At 41.6% G+C, this 23,441-nt stretch overlaps 1 long non-coding RNA gene across 2 annotated transcripts in view; it reads right to left on the bottom strand.

Annotated features, from left to right (window-relative positions):
• LOC129783984 (uncharacterized) overlaps positions 1-12,674 on the bottom strand; it is a 47,062-nt gene extending 34,388 nt beyond the window's left edge. Inside the window, exons 1-2 of one of the 2 annotated variants that reach the window (XR_008746202.1) lie at positions 12,626-12,660; positions 1,255-1,348 (exon numbers count right to left, since the gene is read on the bottom strand). This is a non-coding gene — a long non-coding RNA (uncharacterized LOC129783984). Of the gene's footprint in view, positions 1-1,254; positions 1,349-12,625 lie in introns of both variants that reach the window. The other variant, XR_008746203.1, reaches the window with a different exon arrangement.
• Between the last annotated feature and the right edge of the window lie 10,767 nt (positions 12,675-23,441).

Raw genomic sequence — 23,441 nt, 5'->3', positions numbered from 1 at the left:
CATCCTACAAACACACTGTGCCCTGGATCTTCCCTCAGAGTATCACGGGAAATACAGACCGACCACCACCATTGTTACTTAGATTCCCTTTCTTTCCCATTACTTTTCCCAACCATGGCAGCTTCCCACCAGCATGGTGCAAGGGGAGGTTTGTCCATGGGGCTGGACAAGCACTGCCCTCTCCTCACCCACCTCCTCCCGCCCCATGGCCTCATCTGGACACAACTATTTAATGCCATCCCTCACACTGTAATTTTTCTTGGTCTGTGATTTTTTTTCACAGTGGAAAGAGAATACAGTTTATTAGTTGGATCCTGTGGGGTTTTCTCAGTATTACTAGAAGAAGCCAATATTTTACCGACTAAAGGAAATTTATAAACAGCCAATTTCTAAATGAAACAGATGGCTTATTAAAAATGAGCAGTCCCTTCTTTGGCACACAAAAACAGTTTAATCTGTTTTTGTATTATAATATTACTGGGTTTGTGTATGTTACAAGTAAAAAGAGTGACAGTTATCCTAGACCCACCACGTAAAGCAACAAATAAAAAAAAAAATCAGTTGTGTGGTTTTGTTACAAATTGCAAACGTCCTATTACCTTCACTTATATGTGTGTAACAGAACTAAGTAAAAAATAAGACCAGTACTGAATTCACAAACGACTGGTTTCATTTATTGCCAAACATTTGCAAAATTGATCCAGACCTGCTAGACAGAAAAACTGAAGTGACTGCTGATGCCACGGTGCCCATTCTTCAACTAACTCAGTGTTAGATTGCTCACCCAGGACGTGGGTAATCTAAGTTACCCTGAGACATAGAGACTTCATTTCTTCTTAGAAAGCAAACAAAAGCCTCTTAGCATGTGAACAAAACCCTCAATAATTCAGACAACCCAAACAAACAACCACATATGAGACAGTCTTAACTTCATAATTGCAAAAATGAATAAACACACATTTTCTTGCAGCACTGGACAAAAATCTGGAGGACTTTCTTTTGCTTTTCATCAAAACTCTCCAAGAAAAGCTTCACACAAGCTTCATATGTATATGTATGGACATATATGTGTTAGAAAGCTGTAGATGTGACATGAGAATACAGCTTTAATTTCTAAGAAGTCAGGGGACTCGGTTTCCCTCCATTTATCACATCTTATCAGAAGACTGGAAACAGCACACTAGTTTGAGTCAAAACCTCACATGCCCAATATTTCCTAAGAGATGAAAACAAATTAAAAGAAGACAAGCTTACCTAATCCTCATCCAAAGAGTGTGGCTGTTCAACTGAACCAAACTCATGAGCTAAATCCTGAAACTTGTGAGATTTCCTTTTCTTCATCAGTGTACTGCATGAAACAAACAGCTTTGAATATATTTGTTTGAAACTGAAGAATATTACTCCCTGAGAATATTAATAAACCTAAAGAATATTAATACCTCTATATCTAGGTGAAAGGTATGATAATTCATCATCTGAAATCACTATTTGGATTTTCTTTGCAGACACAGAGCAAGCAAGCATTGCCTTCTAGAATTATTTTCAGCAGAAAAAGGAGATCATTGCAAAAACTACATACATACCAGCAAGCTATCTTTCCTTATGGCCGAGGATTTGCATGTTTGTTGATTATCTAATGTGTGCAGCTTCCAGAAAAATTAATCAAGAACTGACCATGGCAGAGGAAAATTTTTCACCTTAGCCACAAATATATTTCTGTAATGGATAGCTTCCCCAATTTTCCCAAGTTAGCCTACACTGTGGTTTTCTAGAATGATGTTGCTGACGCTGTCATGAGATATTGGTATATTTAAGCTAAGTCTGAGGATTTCAGAAAACTTTCAAAGAAAGAAACCTCATGACTTTCTACAACTGGGTCTCCGTCTTGATGCTATGAATTATGAATCTGCAGTAATATCATTTTGAGAGAAGCAGAGAAAAAGGTCACTTCAAACATGAGAAATTAGACAATGTGATTCTATCAGAAATCGTGTTGAAAGGATTCATTTCTTCAAAAACAAAAGAGCAGTTAAAAAATTAAATTTGTTCCACAAATGCTTAATAGAAAAGAATACATGAAAGAAGCCCCCAGCCTGTAACAGATACACTGACGTATCCAGTCTATGATTCAATTAGACAAAGAAAACACATGTATGTAGGCTGCATTTTTCTTCAGTTGTTGCCACCTTTCCATAGGTTATTACCTGTTAGAAATGCTGCAGCTGCTCAGTGCTACACTGAAGGATACAGCTTTGGGCTCCCACTGCTGCAGGATCTTGTCCAGAATAGCTGAAGACACTATGGCATTATCTTGCCACTTTTTCCAGGCATTAGCAGAATAGTACAGTAAAACAGAATACCAAAAGTCCTGACACATCACACATACAGTGATTTGATTTTTGAATTGCCTTTCTCCAGCAGGACAGCAACTGAGGGCATTTCTAATATTCATGTTTTATCAGATCATCCTCTTTAACCAACAGTAGTTTGAGATGCTGGTGTGTGTCTGCACATCCTTTAGTAGCTGGCCTCTGCTGTGATAAAACATGATATTTGCTATCTTATAGCTACTCTCCACCCTAAAAGGTTGTCACCTGTACGTTGGCCATACTGGATAACATTTATCCAGAGTAACAGTGATTGATATTTTTAAGTCTTAAAATATTAGCAATGTGGCAAGCATCTAATTGCTATACTTGGTCTAAAACCAGAAATAAAATCCAGTGTGAGCTGAATTAAAAGCCAGTGACAAAACCATGAGGATTTGTGTGTGTAACAGTGCACTTGATTTATTGCTTCAGATTGCAAGCAGTAAAAGGCAGTGTCAGTACTCATTTTCAGGTGACAAAAGATATAAAGAGGTTATTATAAGGACTCCAACAAGTTGCTACAGGCCTGATCTGGGAAAAGATAGTAATGTTAGGTGTTACATAGGGACAGAGCAGAAACCCAAGAGACTGAGAATAACTGTCCATGGAGGAGCTTCCCAGAAAGCAGCTGAGAGTTTCAACCCTTGAGAGCTGTATACACCCAAAACGCAGATTTTCAAAGCTTTTATCTAGTCCTGAGGCTTTTCAGCTGCTAACAAATAGTAAAGTCCTCAAGGCATGTAATATTTTGTTTTGAGGCAAAAAACTATGCTCAGAGACTAAGAGCTCAGCACTGAGTTTGTGCCCAATTCCCAGCAGGACTGGCACAGTAAGGTCCCTTCTCTCTCTCCATGGTTTAGCCCTATAAGGTCACACATCCTGGCAATATGTACCCCAAGCAGAGCAGACAGAGTACCCTTTGGTTCATTCACAGGGGCTGTCAAGGGAAACGTGCTCAAATCCCTGATGCTTACACAACCCGTTTCTCAGAGCAGGATGCCAGCATCCAGCTCCAGGATACTCAGAGGCGAGCCACTAGCAATAAAAATCAATGGCAAAATCTCAGTAGTCACATATTTCACCCTTGTCTCTTTTATGCTTTCAGTGGGCCACTGAAAAAGCACAGTTAGTTAGGGTGGGTTTCACATTGTCTGATTTCAGTTGCCTGAAAGTTAAGTGCCTGTTCAAGGGGATATTGCCAGCACAAGGAGAGAGACACTTGCAGGGAGCGATTTATGCCATGCATCTCACACATCGACCTTATGATCAGACAGCTCACTGTCTGGAGAGGTCTCTTTCTCTTAGCTATTTAAGGTATGTCTATACTGCAGGACGGGTCGATCCATGGTGTGTCCCGTAGTCCAGGTCACTCTGTCATCAACCTGGAGAAATGCTGGGGCTCCCCCCCTCCAGCCCATGGGTTCAGGTTTCCCTGCAGAAACAGCCAGGGCACACAGATGGGCAGCAAAAACTCTGGTTTTACCCTAAGACGCAGCTGGGTTGCAGCTGGAGTAGACATCTGAGGATGAGGACCATGGATGGTATTGCAGCACTACATATTGGAATATAAACAGAGCCTCAATTCATAGCTCAGGCAAGGACCCTTTTAGCCAGATAATTAGGGGAGATGAATCCAGAAATTAATGATACCTACCTTAATTATACTTTTAACATCACTTATGAAACAAGTAACACCAGAATAAACTTTGAACACACATTCTCTCTCACTGTCTTTCAGACTAAACTCATGCTATTGTAAAATATATTTCAATGCTGATTACATTTTTTAAGATTTACTATATTACAGTAGATTCTATACAAATGTAGTGCTGGATTTGAAATAACCACATTGCAAAGAAATATTCATTGAAATTTCACTTAAAGGGAACTTTACATAAATGAGAAGAAAGCTGGTCATATTTGGTCTAACTGTGCTTTTTCTTCAACTAGAATTGGCCAAATCAGAGATGAAAAGAAGCTCCTTTCCCGTTCTGTTTTACTCTCTTCTAAAAATAATGTCTTAACTGATGTTACTTTTCAGAACTATTATATGAAATTATGTCAGAAGTAAGCGCATGCTGCCTTTAGCTACATTCCATTAAAATAGCAGCATTTAATATTACAGTGTTGAGATACCTTTAGCAGTGCTTTGTTTGCCATGATTAAGTCTTTAACACCATGCTACCCTAACGTTTTTGGGTTCCTACACAAAATGGGTGGTATTTTGCATATTATGTTCTTTACTGAGCATCACAAAGAGGTGGACTGGATGAAGACTGGTCTATTAACCATGTACACTTATTCTCAGGTTGTTACATGTTTCTTTTGAATTGTCTCAGGTTCCTGCAGGATTTACAAGCTCAGGCATGGAGCTATCTGCATGACATAGGGTACATGAGAGAGGATACATGCACCATCAAAAAGCATTATTTTCACTTCCAAATGCTTGCTAAAGAAAATGCTTCAAAAGGTACTAGAATAGTTACTCTTGCAAAACAGGAATTTAACTAATGTGCTTTGTTTTGTAAGCATGTAAGATAAAACTAATGGATGTCTGACATACAAAAAACAATGAAATATGGGCTGAAAACCAATTATTCTGATCAAATAAAAAAACATTCTCCTGGAACTGTCTTCTGTAATCCCAGTTTATCTTAGTAAAGCAAGTAGGACCTTTGGGCCCTCTCAGAGAACTGAGGTACTTGTGCAGCTCCCTGAAACATCCCATTTCACAGGCAGAGTGCTGTCACTGAATCTTTATCTTTCATTATTTTATCTATCATTTTTTATTTTTCATTATTATATCTATCTTTCATTATTATATCTATCAACATTGTCTTAATCTTGGATAACCTCCATGTCTGCACCATCAAAACAGTCCTAGCAGCTCTTTGCCTAACAGCTATAGGAGTTTCATACCAGGTTAGCCAAGAGAATGAGAAAGCAAGTTACTACCAAAGTTTGCCTTTTGAGGAAAATTGGGCAGCAGTGGGAATCTCTCACTTATTTCTGCCCTTTCCTGGATTATTTGGGGGCTAGTGACACCTTTGGACTGTACGGTCTCCACCTTTCCAAAGAGGCCTGGCCACTAATAAATAGAACTGCCACTAGCCTTGGCAAAACAAAACAAACAAACAAAAAAAAAGAATAGTTTGACAAAGTGCCTGGTCAGTAGTGGCAGTTGTAGCCATCTGGATATCCTGGATAAATGCAATTTTCTGCTACCTGTGTTGACACTACAGTGTCAACAGTGTAGTGACTCAATACTTTTTGGCTTTGGTGCTTATATCCACTGTCTTTGCTGCACTGGACATTCTGCACACAAACCAGGATTACAGAGTTACTGTCCTCAACATATCAACAGATACAAAACCTCTCTTATTTGCAATAATCATTGTGTGCATGCTACATGGCACAGACACACATAGCCTTTCCCAGGAGAAAAATAGAAGCCCAGCTTCTATAGGGCTGAGCCCCTTAGAAAATACTGACTGATGATGAAACAACCGGGTTGGAAGGGAATTGGTTCTAGGGCTTAAGGAAAGAAGAAAAGTTGGTGCATATTCTGCCATTACAGCTTTAAGAGAACATTTTCTCCTCTGGAGATGCAAACAGGACAGAGCCCTACAGGCCTGGACCGGCTCCACTATCGGTTCATCTCTTTGAAACTTTGTCTGGTAGATGCTGTATGAAAAAAAATAGGTTTTACCACCTACCTACAGCATGTGCCGTTGTGGGTTCACTAGAGCGGTTCTGATTTACTGTGTCTGGTCAGTGAATGGTACACTGAGCCGGGCAAGTCTTTGCAGCCAGGCAAGAAGCAGGACAGACAGGAACCTGGTGAGGCAGATCATTCTCAACAATAGTCTGTAATGCAGAATGAAGTGGCAGGAACAGTACATTATGGATATTATCGTCATTATCTCTTGCTACCTCTAATAGGTTTTTATATCATTTTGCTCATTTTTATAGCTTGCTGGCTCAGAACCGACATTCTTCATAATTCACTGGAAGAAATGCTTGATTTCAGCTCCCCTTGTTCTAACCATCCACAGAATGGATGAAATAGGGATGTGACTGCTGGGGTAGAACAACCCTTTCTTGCATGATTCAAACTAAGACATTTCCAAAGCATGGTGTTTCTTATACACAAAGGGATAAAGGAAGCTTCATTTTACATCTCTTTGAGGCTAGATTTATTTTTTTTTTCATTTCTTTCTGCTGATGAAAAACCTACAGAAAGACACAAAGTGGGGAAAGCATGGTCCTCACAAAACTGCAAGGAGGGATTCAGCCATGGAAAAAATCTCAGAAAACTATGTAAAATGGTCACACAAACCTCTGAACCAATATCTGTAGGATTTTCCCAGAAGATAATTGATAGTCTGCCTCTTTCAAACTGCCTCAGGATGTGGAACAGAATCATATCTCATTACGGAATATCATAAATTGTTCCAGCATTTTTTGTCATCTGAAAATGAAACCTCCTCTATGAGAAGGCTAACAACAGGTTAGTAATCCATGTTATGATAGAAACCCCACTGTAAACACAAAATAATTTAAAATCACCACTATCCTGGGTGTGTGCCAAGAGCCTCCATCAGGGCAGCTCTGGGGAGCAGGTAATGCGTGCTACTTTCTGCCTCTTCCTTCAGCAGTTGATTGTTCTTCACATGTATTTGCTGACAGAAGCAATGCCCTGGGTTTCTGCATGCTCTGCAGGGACAGACGCCCCGAAGAGAGGGCATTGAGATGTTCCAGTTTGGGGACATAGAGGAAACAAGGGCCAAGGGGGTATTGTAGAGCTTGGGTAGAGGAAAACAGAAACACTGGGCCTGCAGAGCGGGAGCCGGACTAGGAGGAACGTGACAGCAGAGAGGCATAAGCATGGGGTCCTGGGAGAGGAAAGCCGAGGCTGGAAACATGATACCAACATGGAAGTTCAGTGGGAAAATGGGATTGTGTATGAACAGTCTAAGGGATAGGAGGTATGAGATGGAAGAGAAGGAATCTGCCATGGGTACAGGAGAAAGCAGGGATACAGCCACCAGCAACACACTGCAATGCTAACGGACACCAGCAGTGTGGGGATTAGCTGCCTGCAAAGTAAAACAAAATTTAGCTACTGAGTTGTATTACTGAAAGAGGCAGTTTCAGGTGTCACATCCACTGCTGTTTCACACTGCTAAGTCTTTATTAACCTGCCCACACATCTGCCTTGTACCCCGCTCATACTGTTATTTCTGAGTATTCTGCTGGCCCTGTTCTTATTACATTCCACAAGTATTTTTCAAAATGGTGGGTGTCTGATTTGTTAAAAGAAAGGAACAAGAACCCACCAGGGAATGCAGGTGAGTTTTCCACCTCACTTGCTCTGTATTATTTTTAGACCATGCATTATTCTCTTAATGTCTTTTCTTGTTTGTTTTTTTTTTTTTTTAAGGTAAGTACAATCAATTTCTAACAGTCTCTCTTCTTTAAAGATTTTTCTTATGTTGTTTATTACTGACAGTGTTCTTTGCTAACCCCCTCGAGTCTTGCTTCTACCTGGGCTGGACCAGTATTGCTCCAGTTGTTCTAGATGAGGTCCAGCCAGAAGCATCCTGTGTGACATGACAGACAGTCAACACACATCCCCTGAAATATGTATACACATACAAGTATATGTGTTCAGTGTTCAGTTTTGGTAGGATTTTACATGTCATCTCTAAATGTTATTATGCCACTTAGACAAGCACAAAGACTGGCACTTGAGGAGGAATATAGTACGTTTGAGATTACCCTGGCTTTGTGTGGGTGTTCAGTCTGATCTTAGAGAAGCTCTGAAGAAATCTCTGTTCTCAACAGAGTCAAATGTAACCTTTACCTGTAGGAAGTCCTGTTATGTCAGACATAGAAAACTTGATCACGGTCTTTATGACAAAGCTTTAGCTAACACGATATGTAGACTGAACTGCAGCTACAGAAGGTCTGTAGCATGAGGTCCAAAGCCTTGAATTTTCTTTGGGGCCCTGCAGGCTGGTTTGGGGAAGAGAAGAGATATAGCTTGTGCATGCTCATATTGGTTTCTGCAACTTGCTGGGATGGTCAGGGTGCCAAGCCTTTCCATGCAGGTTTAGGGAACTGCCACTGCCTGCAGGAAAAGGGAGTCATAGGGAATGGGCTGATGTTTCTGAGATGGAGCTAGGGTCCTCAGGATAGTTAGAGGTGGTAGAAATCATTCTGTATCACTACACTGCTATTCAAGAGCTTGTTTGAAATCTATGTATTTGGCTGGCATTCGGGTGGCTTTTGTCTAACCTCTTGTCTAGTGGTTGCAGACATAAGTTAAATAAGGCAGAAAAAAAGAATTAATGTATCAGGGACTCTGCAAGTTAGAAGAGTGTCATGGGGAACACTGACAGGTCCTAGATACAGTTCTCAGGGCTTATGCTGTTAAATTCTGTACACAATACATGCTCACACTGCTGTTTTTCAAAGAGGACTAAAACATACACAGGTTTTTATCCCTTTTTGTCAAATGGTATCACTATAATGCTTCCTGCTACGCAGTGCTGCATTTATTGTGGAGCGCCTGTATGTAAAAGAAACCATCAGCACCAAGGAAGATGCATCAGCCAAACAGGGTTTTTTTCTCCAGGTTCTGGAAAAAGTTGTATTTGGTGAAAAAATATTGATATGATCATTACTTCAAGATCTTCCATTTGACTTGAGAGCATAAAGCTTATGTTAGAATGTCTTTAAGATCCATAGTTGAGACTGCTTATTTTCTGCATGCAATCATGTTTTGCAAAAAGAGATGGTGAAAGCCTCATCTTTTCCTTTCAAGTTCTCCCTGTTAAAGTAGATGTTGAAGATTTGGCTTCATCTGTTGAAACTGTTATTGACAATACATTAAGGCCACACAACACTGGTAGTTTGCTCATGAATATCACAAAAACAGTAGAAGCACATTTTTAAACTAGTGGCTTCTCACACCACTGGGTTTCTTTTCTAAAACAGGATAATTTCTGATGAAAGGGATGTATATATACAGTTGCTAGGCAAGAGCTCACACCTGTACAACGCAATGGACCTGTGCCCATAGTTATTGTCCAGGTGCCAGTAAATGCACCAGTCTGTGTATTTTTCTTAGTTACTACTATACTATTTTTCATAAACAAAAATACCTATGAATCCTGTATGTAAATCAATCAGCTATAATCTTCAACATCAACAGTGGTACAGTGTGATAGATACAATATGTTGCAAATCCAATTTCTTGATCACAGTTGACTGTCTTGAACAATGCTGTGAGTAGTAAGAAAACAAAGCATTTCTATTTCATAGTAATGCCATGGTACTTTAATGACAGTGAATATTGTTGCTGAGAATCCTGCTTAAAGAAATGACTTCATATAATTCCATCCTAGGATACATTTTTCAAGTTACAATTATCTAATCATGCATTCATTCAACATGAGCTTTGTCTTCACATGAAAAGATACAATACTATATGGTCTAAAATAAAACATGGAACTGCAACCATGTATTTTAGTTTTGCTTGCAATGCTAGAATACACACAGTCATCCTAGCTTTTGAGAGGAAGCACAAATTAAAAATGTGTGTTATTAAATGTATTTCATGTGAATAAATGTCAAAATGGCAGTTTCACCTCTTGATTATGCTAAAGAATTCATTTAATGTATTAAAATGAAACTATACAGATTACCTCAGAGAAAATATTAGTAGAGTATCAAATTCAGATTATTATTACCTGCTATCCTACAGAGGCTGTCTAAAAATGAAGGTTTCCATTTTCTTTTTTTTCTACTTCAACCCACCATCCATCCTGCTCACTTTTAGAAATCATACAGTTTGAGAAAGCTATACGGGGGTGGCAGATAGAGCCCTCACATGCCTATGGGTGACCTAGTAATGCAGAGCTGTTAAATCAAGAGGGCAGATCTTAGGAGCAACACTGCGCATTACAACCTCTGCATCACACAGCCCAGTGCCGTGACTGCAGGCATACTGCAGGGTGAGAGCACACCAAAGGTACAGCCCTGTTTACAAGCCCTTCACACTACTTTGCTAATAAAAATTACAGTTAGATAGAAAGGAAGAAGAAAATATAGATCACCCCGTGCCATAGTAACGAAATTTCCTACAGCAGTGTGTTTTTTCAAGGATAAGCAGAATCTGAAATCTGCTGTGCTTTTTAAAGACAAGGAGAAAGGGCTAAGGCATCTGCACACATACAGTAAGTAGCTAATTTGGGAGTCCTTTTCCCTACCTGTATCTGGGAAAGACAAATATAAGTGCTCACAGTAGAAGCCCCATTTTGGAAGCTTTTTCCACCAGAAGGAAGTATGTCACAACACTGTCTTATGGATGCTGAACACACACAGAAGATGTGAAGAGGCTAAAGAAAATAGTTTGATTAATAAAGAAGCATACTGAGTTTAGCCATCCCCTTCATGACCGCAAATCCCGTTCAAACCATTAGATAAGGGCACAAATAGTTAAATAATAGCACTTACTGAAGCCTCAGGTGCTCAGCTTGCTCAAGGGTGATACAGGGGAAACTAACTAGCTAACAGCCATTTATGCCTTCCTCCTGATCTACTTACTGAAATGTTTTTCCCCACTAATAAAGACAGTTAGGCATGATTTTCCATGCACCTGCTTTGGGGACTTGCACAGCTCTGTAACCAGTTCAGCTACACAGGGGAAGGCTATAAGAAACTTCAGTTGCATTGTTTAAAGTTTTAAAGCATTCATTGGGGTTCGGTGAGATCAGATCTCATCCTAAGAGAGAACAAGACCAGACAATGGTTGCTAAAAAATATGAGTATTCAGGAAGAATAGACTTCTTCCTTACAAAGAGGAAACGATAGAGTCAGAAACGTTTTCTGCTGGCAAAAACGCACCACATATGCAAAACTGGAAGATGCCTAGGGGAAAAGACAAAGTTGATATCAGTGTGAGTGGCATCTTGGGGAAAACCCCAGCTGACAGAAGGAGGCTGCATAGAGGGAAGAGTGCTGGGAACTACTAGACGACTGACTGGCACATATGTGGTTTCTGGTGATTAAAATAAGCCATTTAAAAACAGACCTGCTTGAAAAGCAAAAAAGTAAATGACATTATACTGGATGGAACAGCTACCAGATGGTCCATTTACCAGCAGCTACTAGATTTTGGTTTTGTTTTTTTAAATACACACATGCACTCACACGAGCAAACGCTCATGGGCCAAACTGGACTGTAAAAGCCATCTGGCACTGCCTGTGTAAGTTTACTACACTGCGAAACCTCATTCTCTCTGACATTATTTGTGGTTAGAGGACTAATTCCAGTTTCAGCCAGGCGACTAGGCTGCAATCTGGAGCACGAGAATCAGAGGGCATGGAAACAAAGCAGGGAGCCATAGGGTGGATTCTCAGCTGTGAAGAGACAACTTCCAAGAGGAAAATGAACTTCACTTTCTGTTATTACCATGAGTAAAGGGATGGTGAAAACAAAATTCCCCTCATCCTTTGATGATAAATCAAGACCTGTAAAAGCCTCCCCCCACTCTTTACACATGGCAGAGTTCCACAATCCTTTTCCAACTAGGATTTTTTTTTTTTTACAGTCACCCACTGCTTTCTTCTGTCTTCAACTCCTGCCCATTAGGACATCACAGCATTTGATAAGTTCCTATTCTCCGTTGGTTCATCTACTCCTAGTTCAATTCTACCTCCCTGCTCTGGCACATTAAGAGGGTTGTGATCATCTCCAGGTGTATCCTAAAAATGAATGAGAAGCATCTGCCACCAGGCACAAATGGCATTTGATATGTCATCACAGAGCATTTATATAATATACTTATAGCACTCGTCATATTAACATCTCCTGTACATCTTTTTCTTAATTTTTAAGGAAGGTGCTTAACAATGTGTATTCCTAAAGGATTTCATTCTGGTAGTAACTGGGCATTACTTTTCTAAAACAATTGAAGCATTTTAAAAAAGTTGAACACTTACCTATCATTGTACTAGAGACAATGCCCTTGCCCTGGTGTCTAATCTGGGAAGTGACCCAATACAGTCAGTTCAGTTTCATTAAATACTCTCCTTGATTGCAATGCAGGATTGGTTTTTTTGGTGTAAAGGAAAAAGAAACAAATACAAACAACAATTTTCAGATCTATAAACATGCATTAATAATCAGTATAGAGATAGTTTTCTAGCATATTAAAAGCTACATCTGCATCATATATGTTAGGTACCTATTTTCTTGCTGTTCGCTGTTGCTGAACCAAAGTCCACAGCCCAAAATGAGGCTTAACACATGGTACAAACATAGTCCAAAGTAAATGCCTGGCCCATGTTTACCTTACAGTCCCTGAAATTCTCTGGTAAAGTTTTGATCTGTGTGAACATGAACTAACTCTGATCTACAGAGCAACTCAAAAAAGCTTAAAGCACTGCAATCAACGTCCGGGCTACTAACATTGCCATGTAGCCCACTTGCAAGGGCAGTGAGGTTCAGGTTTATTGAATTTATCTATATAGGCTTGCCCTTGCTGCACCTTAACAAAGAAAATTCAAGTCACTTAAATTGTGGCTGAGAGCATTTACACAGGGACTGGATGTGGTTCAGTTTGTTCTCAATATTCTCAGATGGCAATTCAGAACTCTGGATTAGGAGGTTATAAAATTTACGAGTCTTCAATATAACAAGAAAAGCACTTGTGAAAGAGATAGTGGAAGCTGCAAGCTCCTCTCTGTAAGGTTGCTAACACTTTGTAACAAATTCAACCCAAAATGTTCCCAGGAGAGTAGCAAGTCAGGGAAAATGTTATAAAGGGCCAATTATCGCTATATAATCCATTCTAAAATTAATTCAAGTAACAGATAAAACCCAGAAATGCTCTGGTCACCAAAGATGCCACCTGCAATGCTTCTTAGCCATTTTCCACACAGAAACACTCAGGAAAAGTTAATCAAGTAAACTAATGTGAAAGCTAGGATAGCTCACTGGGATTTTCATAATCTCTATTCCTCCCTCTCCCATCTTAAATGCATTGTTTTCATGCTTGAAATCATCTGTTGAGGAGGCTGATCCACAGAGCTTCAGCCCAGTTCTCTCCAGAGGTCAGGGACAATGGCTCAGACCCATCTCTGATTATTGGCTCTATATATTAGAATTTAGATATTGGCTATGTATTTTAGACTAACTTTTACCAGTAGAAAAATCAGTATTTTGATGATAGTCATTTGATCAGTTATAATCAGTCTGTCAGAGTTTCATTTTATGGTAGTGGAAACAGTAAGCTTCTGTTATGATAATTTTGTGGAATTCACAAAGATCCATCCCCCAAGGACTTGTGTTTCTCTCCACTGAATGTTAGAGCAGACCTCTGAACTCTACAGGACAACCCAAAACCCCACAAAGCTTTCACATGTACTTACAATTAATTTGATGGAAAATAGCTCTTCAAAACTTCCTGCTGTAGGACTAGAGGATGACAAATGTATTCCTTTGCCTTAATCCCCAAGAAGCTGTATACAAAAACATTCATGAGTCAGACCAGAATTTCTCAGCCCTTTCCCAGCCCCATTGCAAACAAAAAAATAGGCTGGAGGTCTCACTTCTTCTACTTGTAATAACCATTCTACTTAAAAACAGTGGCACTAAAAAAATACACTTTGTATTGGATTTGGTGTATTTTAGTTATTTCATTTGGACTCAGATGGAAAATGCAACGTTGCTAATGGTACTGTTGCATATAGCTGATCACACTAACTAACAGGTATTCATTCAGATTTGTAAGTTTTGGACAAAACTAACAATTGGGGTGCATTGCTAGACACAAGTCATTGTTAAGCCCTACCAAAAGATGAGATCTGTGAGGCTTTTCCCAAGGAGGACATAATCAGATGTGCCATGGCACTGCATGCTCTGTTCCTGCGCTCCTGGAATCCCAGGTTACTCAATATGTCACCTCCTATTTATAACCAAGTGTTCCCACTAAAAGAAAATATATACATCTGCAGTTACTCCCAGCCTTCTGCAGGCACCGGCCTTGCCTTTTCTGCTCGCAGTTACAGGGCATTTTCTGGATGCAGAAGAAAGGGTTAAAAGAAAATCAGCCTAATCTCTGCTCACACATTGTCACCTTCCCCAAAATAGCTGCAGAATCTGAGCATAGTATGCCATTTTCCTCCCTGACAGGTTAATCCGTTTATTATTCATCCATTTAATGAAAATACTGTGTCTCCATGCTAAGAACAAAACAAAACCTTCAACAACACTGGTTCTCTTTAAATCATATTCATAATCTTGCACAATTTGATTTGTCTTTGAATTCAGCTTTATTTTTTAACTATAAGTTAGAAGCAGGAAACCTATTTCTTCAGATTTTGCATTGTTGCCTCTAGCCACATTTATGGAATGTTTTCTGGGTTTTCCAAAATTATCAGCATTTCATTACCTGCTTCTGCAACAGCCATGTATCAACTGTGAAAAGGTCACCCAAAAGTTAATGAACCTCATGCTTAGCCAAACTGTTCTTCTCCTGTGGGACAGACATTTTCATGAAACTCTGCAAGGCTCATCTTGCGGAGTTTCCTGAACATGCACCAAAAAAAGAATAGTTAGTCAGTCGTGGAGCAAATCTGTCCCCTTCTCACAGGCAACTGGCTCTGTTAAGCTTTCTGCAAAAACATGGGGCTTGAGTTCTCAATGGCATTGTTTCTAAAGAAAAACTACAGCAGTGTTTTGAACCAGTCACAGAAGTATTACAACCATGTAGCTACACAGAACAATCATATTCTTTTCCGGGCTTTAATTCTTCTAAAGGATTCCCTGTCTCCACTGGAAGCACCTCTTTGGATGTGTCACATACATATTTTTCACAGATTCATCGTATTAGAAGACTGGATTCATGATCCATTCAGCTACTGTGCCTAGATCTTTCTTTTCCTCATGGTAACTACCTTGCAGAAGAATTACGTAATATTGCATTTTGAACTACTGAATTTCATCCCACTCCTCTTATTCCAGTCCTCATTTCCATATTATAGCCCAGCCTTTTTCTATGAGCAATGCCTCCCAACTCCAGCCAGCCAGCACGCTCCCCCTATGCTTCAAAGAAAGTATTGGTGAAGGTATGAAATAGGAAAAGCACCATGAACAGTATCTGATTCTCTCTCTGATACTTCCTTTCCCAGCACTGACGAACATTGCCATGTTCTCTGCCTTCCAGTTCCCTTAGGCAGCCTCTGCTCCAGAAGCTTTTATTTTAAGTGACATCAGAGAACTCCAGTAGAATCTATTCTTCATGAGCCTGTTTTATTATACCCCATTTTGCCTTTCTTAGGTCTGAATATCAGAGACAAATCTGTGGCCATTTATTGCACATTTAATTGGAGCTCACAACATCCTGAAACACCTTTGTGGAAGCTGACACTGTCTCAAAAGTGAAACATTGCTGTTGGATTTTGAATCTCATCTACTACTTTGACAGAGTAACTGCATGAAGAAATTGCTGGAAAAAGATGACTGGATGATTATTGTCACTTTATCGAATTTTTTGAGGGAATGTTCTTGCACCACAGAGTGCATTCAAAAGGAAAATATATTTTTAAAAATCTAAAAACAATTTTAAAAATGCTGTAAAAGACAAGGGCAGTTGTTTTGGAGTTGTTCTGCTTTGCATTACAGGCAAATCGCAAATGGGATGTTTTGTCTTTCTACTTTTAGAGGAAATGATTACAGCATTAATATCTGTAGGCGAACTAGAAATAGAGCAAGACTTCAGTTTAAGGGATGTTAATTCAACTGAATGCAAACTCTGCTAGACACTGCGGTGTCTGGATTTCATTCACTGATAACCAGAGCTGCTAGCTCAAGTGAACTGTGATTTCCACCTACATCAACTGCTCAGTTCAAACAATGCCATTCCCAAAAGAAAGATACTATGTTTTTTAATGCTTTCAGTTCATGATTAGGAGCTGGTGTTTCCCAACTAGATGAGGTTATGGAATTTAATAAAATGCATGTTCTGATAAAAAGCCAGATTAACTATAAGGGAAAATCTTAATAGAACTATTATTTTTTTTTTGGGGGGGGGTGGGGGAACCCAAGAGGTTTGTAGAAGCTGTAGAAACATCTGATAACCACTAGAAAAAGAGTAGGCAACCTCAAAATACCTAAGGGTCAAAAGATCTGTGGTGTGCCTCCTTGGTCCAGAGATGTTAACCTTGTCTCTTTTATGTCCCATAAGTGCCCTTCCCAGGTAGCTATTGGTGATTCTTAGCCCTGAGAAAAAGATCTATCTTCTTATTTTTCTTTTTATATGCCCTGCTTTCACCCTAGTACAAAACAAGAAAGGAATTTGGGGTCAGAAAACAGTTCCTTCTCCAGCTGCATTACCAAATCCTGATCTCAGCCCTCATGGAGGCCTCCCTGGGGCTTCAGCCAGGGTCAGCTTTTCCATGGTTTCCCCAACAGTAACATGAGATAACTGCTCATACAACTACTGAAGGTTAACTGAAGCATGCCTTGGAAATGAAGAGTACTTGCAGAGGTGTAACTCTTAGGGCCAGGACTTGTAGAGGCACAACAAGGCTTGACTAGGTTCAAGCCTTGAGACACTGCAGCAGTCCATGTGCACTACCATAACCACTCCGGCTGGAAGGGACCTCCAGAGGGCTCCAGTCCAACCTCCTTATCAAAGCTGGGTCGGCTGTGAGATCAGACCAGGTCACTCAGGCATTTATCTAGTTAGGTCTTGGAAACCTATGAGGATGGAGACTGCAGAACCTCTCCAGCCAAACTGTGCATAGTAAAACATCTGTTGTTCAAGTGCTGCCTCAGAACAGCAGTTTTTCCAGTCCTAAATATCCCCACTGGTTTTAAGTCAGCAATCATTCCTACTTATCTGTCTTGACTGAAGTCATCCAAGCACCTGGAACCGTTACGTAAGGGACAATATCAAAATGGAAAGGCAATTCCCAGCACAGCTATGAGGAGTCAGGGACAACACAATGCCCAGTGCGTCTGCAAGCCGGCAGCAGCTAACGCCATGCTCTTATTTCACCCTAAACCTGGGTGACTCCACTCCAGCATGAAACCTCCAGCTGCCCGCCTGCGGTGAAAGCAGGCAGCACTTCCCAAGCTGTCAGTGGATGCTCGGGTATCATCACAAGTAGCACAGAATTACACCCGGCTGTAGGTGGAACAATGAGGCAGGTAATAAACAAAGTATATGTTAAAAATAGCAACTCTCTTTGAGAAGTTAGGCTCGAAAATGTAATGACCTGCACTTTTTTTTTTTTAAATCTGTTACTGTAACTACACAAACTCCACAAAACCATCACTGAGCTTCTTTAACTAAACACGTGTTTCATACCCTGCTTTCCACCAACAGACATAATGAATTTGTGCAGGTTCATTTGTTCTGGTGGACTGCATGCCCTTGGTATAACTGTTCAACTTAGCTGTAACTTAACTTAATTTCCTAACAACCTTCATCAAATTTCTCAAGATGTCAGAATACAAACCATATTTAAATGACAGATTCTAAGTATTAATAGTCCAGAACAAATGGCAGTTAAACAATGAAAAACTTACTTTTTTCTTGCCAGTGCCAATAGATAAGTAATCAATAAGGTATTTTAGCTTGCTTGTGTGCCTTGGACAGCAAGGCTAAACCTGTTCTGAAAAGACTTACATATGTCTCTCCCGATTTCAAAGAGAAATTCAAATCTCCCACAAAGCTTGGGCAAAAAAAACAGTATTCATTCATTTTCATATGAAACCATGCACTGCTGTACATTTTGGTATGCAAAAGAGGTCTCAGAATGGGGCAGGGAGAGGGGATGTCAATACTGCAATAGCCTTAGACAGAGCTACTTTGCAACCCTGGCACTTACACAGCAGAGAGCTCAAGGACTTGCTGACCTTGGGTATGTTATTGGCCAATTGTTCCACAAGGAAAGGCCATTAAATTGCTTGGACCTAAGAAACAATGCAAGCACTTAACAACAGGCATGGAAATACCTGTATTTTTTTCTCATTCCATCGTCTGTTTACAAGATTAATTTGAAATATTATTGTGACATGAAGTCCAAATGCTAGAACATACAAGTATATAAGGTCTGAGTACTGGCACATTAGTTAATGTCTATGGTTCACAGTAAAAGATATGATACACACAACTCAATTTATACGCCTCAGTTTTGAGTTGTGGAGATTCTGTCTGTAATTGAGAGCTGCGGATGGGAAAGGAACAACTATGACTCGTAAAGCAATAGCCTTTCTAAGTTCTGCTTTTAAAAATACTCTGATGATGACTAAGTAAGCGTTTAAATGTTAAGAGAGATTTGGAATGAGATCTCGCCTAGCTCCCAGTCAGAATACCCGGTGCAAAGTAGAAACAGCTAATTGAATAGTTTTCGTTGTGCAGGCAGAACTTTTCCGAAGTTCAGACAAAAGTAGAGATTGCCACCTGCTGACCACGCGGAGGGTAGCAACGGGGACGGGGAACCAAACCAGCGCTTGCAGCGACATCCAGGTCCTGCCGAAATTAAGGGAATTTTGCCGCTGATTTCAGCACAGCCCGCATTCCACCCTTGCTCTTAATCTGCCCCACCAGCCAAACCAAAACGTGTACTCATAAACCCCCAAAACTGTCCACTTTATCTGACAGGAAAACAGCTGACGGGACAAGAAGCATATTCAGCCTGCAGGTCTCTGGTTCTGTCAGCTTCAGCTGGTGAGCTCATGTTGTCAAAGAGTCATAGCATTATGGTGTCATAAAACCATAGAATGGTTTGGGTTGGAAGAGACCTTAAAGATCACCTAGTTCCACCACCCCTGCCATGGGCAGAGACACCTTCCACTAGACCAGGTTGCTCAAAGCCCCATCCAGCCTGGCCTTGAACACTGCCAGGGATGGGGCATCCACAGCTTCTCTGGCCAACCTGCTCCAGTGTCTCACCACCCTCACAGTAAAGAATTTCTTCTTTATGTCCAATGTAAACCTACCCTCTTTCAGTTTAAAACCATCACCCCTTGTCCTGTCACTACAAACTTTGGCAAAAAGTCTTTCTCTCTCTTTCTTATAAGCCCCCTTTATATATTGAAATGCTGCAATAAGGTCTCTCCAGAGCCTCTCTTCTCCAGGCTGAACCCCAGCTCTCTAAGCCTGTCTTCATAGCAGAGGTGCTCCAGCCCTCTGACCATTTCCATTGCACTTCTCTGGACCTCTCTTGTACTGGGGACCCCAGAGCTGGATGCTGTCAAGAGACCAGGTGGGGTCTCTTGAAAGTGAAGTAGAGGGGGAGAACCAACTCTCTTGACCAGCTGGCCACGCTTCTTTTCATGCAGCCCAGGATACAGTTGACTTTCTGGGCTGCAAGCACACATTTCTGGCATGTGTCCCATTTTTCATCTACCAGTTGATCAGGTGAAGGAGGATGTCTGATCAGTGGGATTCTGCAGCAGTGTGAGGGCCCCACATGAGATGGCTGCTGGAGGCAAGAGGCAGCACTGGACCGCAGTCAGGGACACGTTGCTGCTCTGTCTTGGACAAGTGTGGAGGCTCCTCACCACACCAGAAAGAGGGCTGCCCACACACTTGGCATGGCTGTAGCTACCAGGAAATGCAAGGCCTGGACTGCACTGCATTTCCCAGTGAATAGAGGGAAAGAGGGAAGAGAGGGGAACCCGCTTTGTGCTCTAAGAGGGGCTGCAGCTTGTCACCCCTCACGAGCTACGAGAGAATGAATGCACATAGAATAGGGACCTTGTAAATGCCTCAGCCACAGAAGAACCTTCAAATCAGTGCTCACACCTTATTAAACACCAAAGCTAATCACTTCTGGAAATCAGACTGAGCAGTGCCTCTTTACCAGGGAGACCAGGCATCATTGTGTTATGCTGATAATTCCTTTTCATACTGACAAGAGAGAATAAATAATCAAGGAAATATCTGCAGTGTTTTCATTCTGAAACACAAGTCTACTTCAACAAGAGATGCATTGCATGCACTACTAGAGACATGTAAAAATATAAACCCTAAAATATAAATTTCAGCATGCTCTTTTTTTTTTTTTCTTTCAGATTGTGGAGATTTATTATTTATTCAGGGTTAAACTGAAGGCAAAACATCACAATCTTCCACAAAACAGAAAATCCAACCTGATGTGCTCAGAGGTAATTGCAGGAGGCCACTTGGACACAGGACCAGGGCCATGTGAGTTTGCCTGGCTCTTAGCACACAGCCAAAGCCACACAAAGAAAGTTAGAGCACATCTGGAGAGAGATTGCTTTTGTATGGTCCCAAAAGACCTTGTGTGGACTTGTACAATGTCATTAGCACCTAACCTCTGTATTAAAACATGCTGCAGGAATTATGCCAAACTCCTAACTGTCCTAAGGAGTCCCTCCCTTTCTCCCATATCTCAGCCATATGTTCCTACCTCTGTGCCTGCAGCACAACGCAGTTTTTCCTGGTGCAGATCCATATTGCAAACTGATTCAATGAACAGATCCAAACTTCTTTTCTGCAGAGGGGTAAGACTTTTTTAACCTGGCTGTCATGATTTAACCGCAGCTGGCAACTAAGTACCACCCAGCTGCTTGCTTGCTTACTTCCCCAACTCACTCCCAATGGGATGGGGAGGAGAATCAGGAAAAAAGGTAGAACTTGAGCGTTGAGATAAGACCAATTTAACAATTGAAATAAAATAAAGTTTAAAATAATAATAATAGTAATAATAATGATTATGATAACGATAATGACAAGGCGAGAGAAGGGGAGAGGAATAAAATCCAAAGGGAAGGGAAAAAAAGCATCTGATGCACAATCCAGTTGCTCATCACCCGCTGAGCAATGCCTAGCCAGTCCCCAAGCAGCGATTGGCAGACCTTTTGGCTAGTTTGGGACAGCTGTCCCAGCTGTGTCCCCTCCCAATTTCTTGTGCCCATCCAGGCCTCTCACTGGCAGGGCCTGAGGAACTGAAAAGTCCTTGACTTAGTATAAATTATCCTCATACTAAGTCCAAAACACAGCACTGCACCAGCCACTGAGAAATAAAAATAACTCTGTCCCAGCCCAAACCAGGACAGTGGCTAAGTTCAGTGCTTTGGCCTACACCGAAGACCCACTAGCAGTTCTGTGGTGGCAGGTGCAACAGTGATGCAAATGTACGAAAAAGCAATCTCAGTTGGCAGGAACTCTGAATTCCTCAAGTCAGCTTCAGTGCCAAAGTCAGAACACCATGGAACTACAGAATCAAAAAGTTGTGGCTGGTATCCAATAATCTGGAGCAACAGCATCAGATTTGACCTACACTTCAATTAGGAATCCACCGATGTAGAGACTACTAACAAATTCTTTCAGCAAAATGCTTTTTGACTGCATAAAAAGTCAATTGGATCGAGTTCATATCAGTTAAATTAAAATACAAATCTCAAATCTAAAGGGAAGCAAACCGGGCATTGCAATGTTGTGAGCTTCACACACATGGCAGGACCCCTCTTGATCCCCTGCCAAAGGCCCTGGGAGTCTGGGAGGTCCCTGCTGGCTGGAAGCTAGCCAGTGTTACTCCAGTTTACAAGCAGGGTGTGAGGGAAGACCCAGGGAGCTACGCACCTGTTAGTCTAACCTCAGCTCCTGGGAAAATGATGGAGAAGATGGTGCTGGGTCCTGTTGAAAGGCATGTAAAGAACAACACAATTTTCAGGCCCGGTCAACACGGGTTTCACAAGGGGAAAAGTCCTGTTTAACTCATTTGGTATTCTGTAGGATAAGGTCACCCGACTCGTGGGTGAAGGGAAGTCTGTTGTTTTTTTGGTTTTTTTCTGTTGTTGTTTTTCTGGATTCCAGTAAGGCTTTAGATACTGTCCCTCACAGCATCCTTCTGGACAGGTTGTCCAGCTGTGGGATGAGATGGTTTACAATGTGCTGGGTGAGGAACCAGTTGAAGGGCAGAGCTCAAAGGGTTGTAGTGAATGGGGGTACATCTGGCTGGTGATTGGTCACCAGCGGTGTTCCTCAGGGTTTGAATTGAGGGCCGGTCCTGTTCCATACATCTATCAGTGGTCTGGGTGCAGGAGTTGAATGCACCCTTAGCAAGTTTGCTGGCGATACCAAACTGCAACATGCTGTTGACTCTCTTGAGGGACAGGAGGCCTTGCAGAGGGATCTAGGTAGATTGGAGCATTGGGCAACTAATAATGGGATGAAATGGAACAAGTCCACATGCCAGATTCTGCACCGGGGCTGGAGCAATGCTGGGCTCAAGTATGAACGTGGAGAGGAGTGGCTGGGGAGCAGCTCCACAGAAAGGGGGCTGCGGGCCGGTGGGCAGCAGGCTCGGTATGAGTCAGCGGTGTGCCCGGGCAGCCAAGGGGGCAACCCGCGTCCCGGCGTGCAGCAAACACGGTGTAACCAGCCGGTCACGGATGTGATGTCCTGCTGTATTCAGCGCTGGGGCGGCCTCCCCTCCAGTACTGTGTGCAGTGCTGGGCCCCCCAGCTTAAGAAGGATGTTCAGGTGCTCGAGTGTGTCCAGAGGAGGGCAACAAAGCTGGTGACAGGGCTGGAAGGAGTGTCCCGTGAGGAGCAGCTGGCTTTGTCTGGTTTGGAGAAAAGGAGGCTGAGGGGCGACCTCATTGCTCTCTGCAGCTTCCTGAGGAGGGGAGGTGGAGGGGCAGGTGCTGAGCTCTTCTCCCTGGTATCCAGTGGTAGCACATGGGAATGGTTCAGAGCTGGGCCACAGTAGGTTTAGACTGGACATTAGGAAGCGTTTGTTTGCCGAGAGGGTGGTCAAATACTGGAACAGGCTCCCCAGAGAGGTGGCTGATGCCCCAAGCCTGTCAGTGTTTAAGAGACATTTGGACAATGCCCTTAACGTGCTTTAGCTTTTGGTCAGCCCTGGATTTGTCAGGCAGATGATCATTGTAGGTCCCTTCCACCTGAAATACTTCTGTTCTATTAAAAACTGTATGTTAAGGAAAAGCAGGAGTTCCCAAATTGTTAGTAAACAATTTATCCTCGTGGAACAAACATTGCTGCAGTAATGCTCCAAG

This window comes from Falco peregrinus, chromosome 2, assembly GCF_023634155.1.
Source record: "Falco peregrinus isolate bFalPer1 chromosome 2, bFalPer1.pri, whole genome shotgun sequence".
NCBI lineage: Eukaryota > Metazoa > Chordata > Aves > Falconiformes > Falconidae > Falco > Falco peregrinus.
The sequence above is the reverse complement of the archived record's forward strand: the minus strand, read 5'-3'. Positions and strand labels throughout refer to the sequence as shown.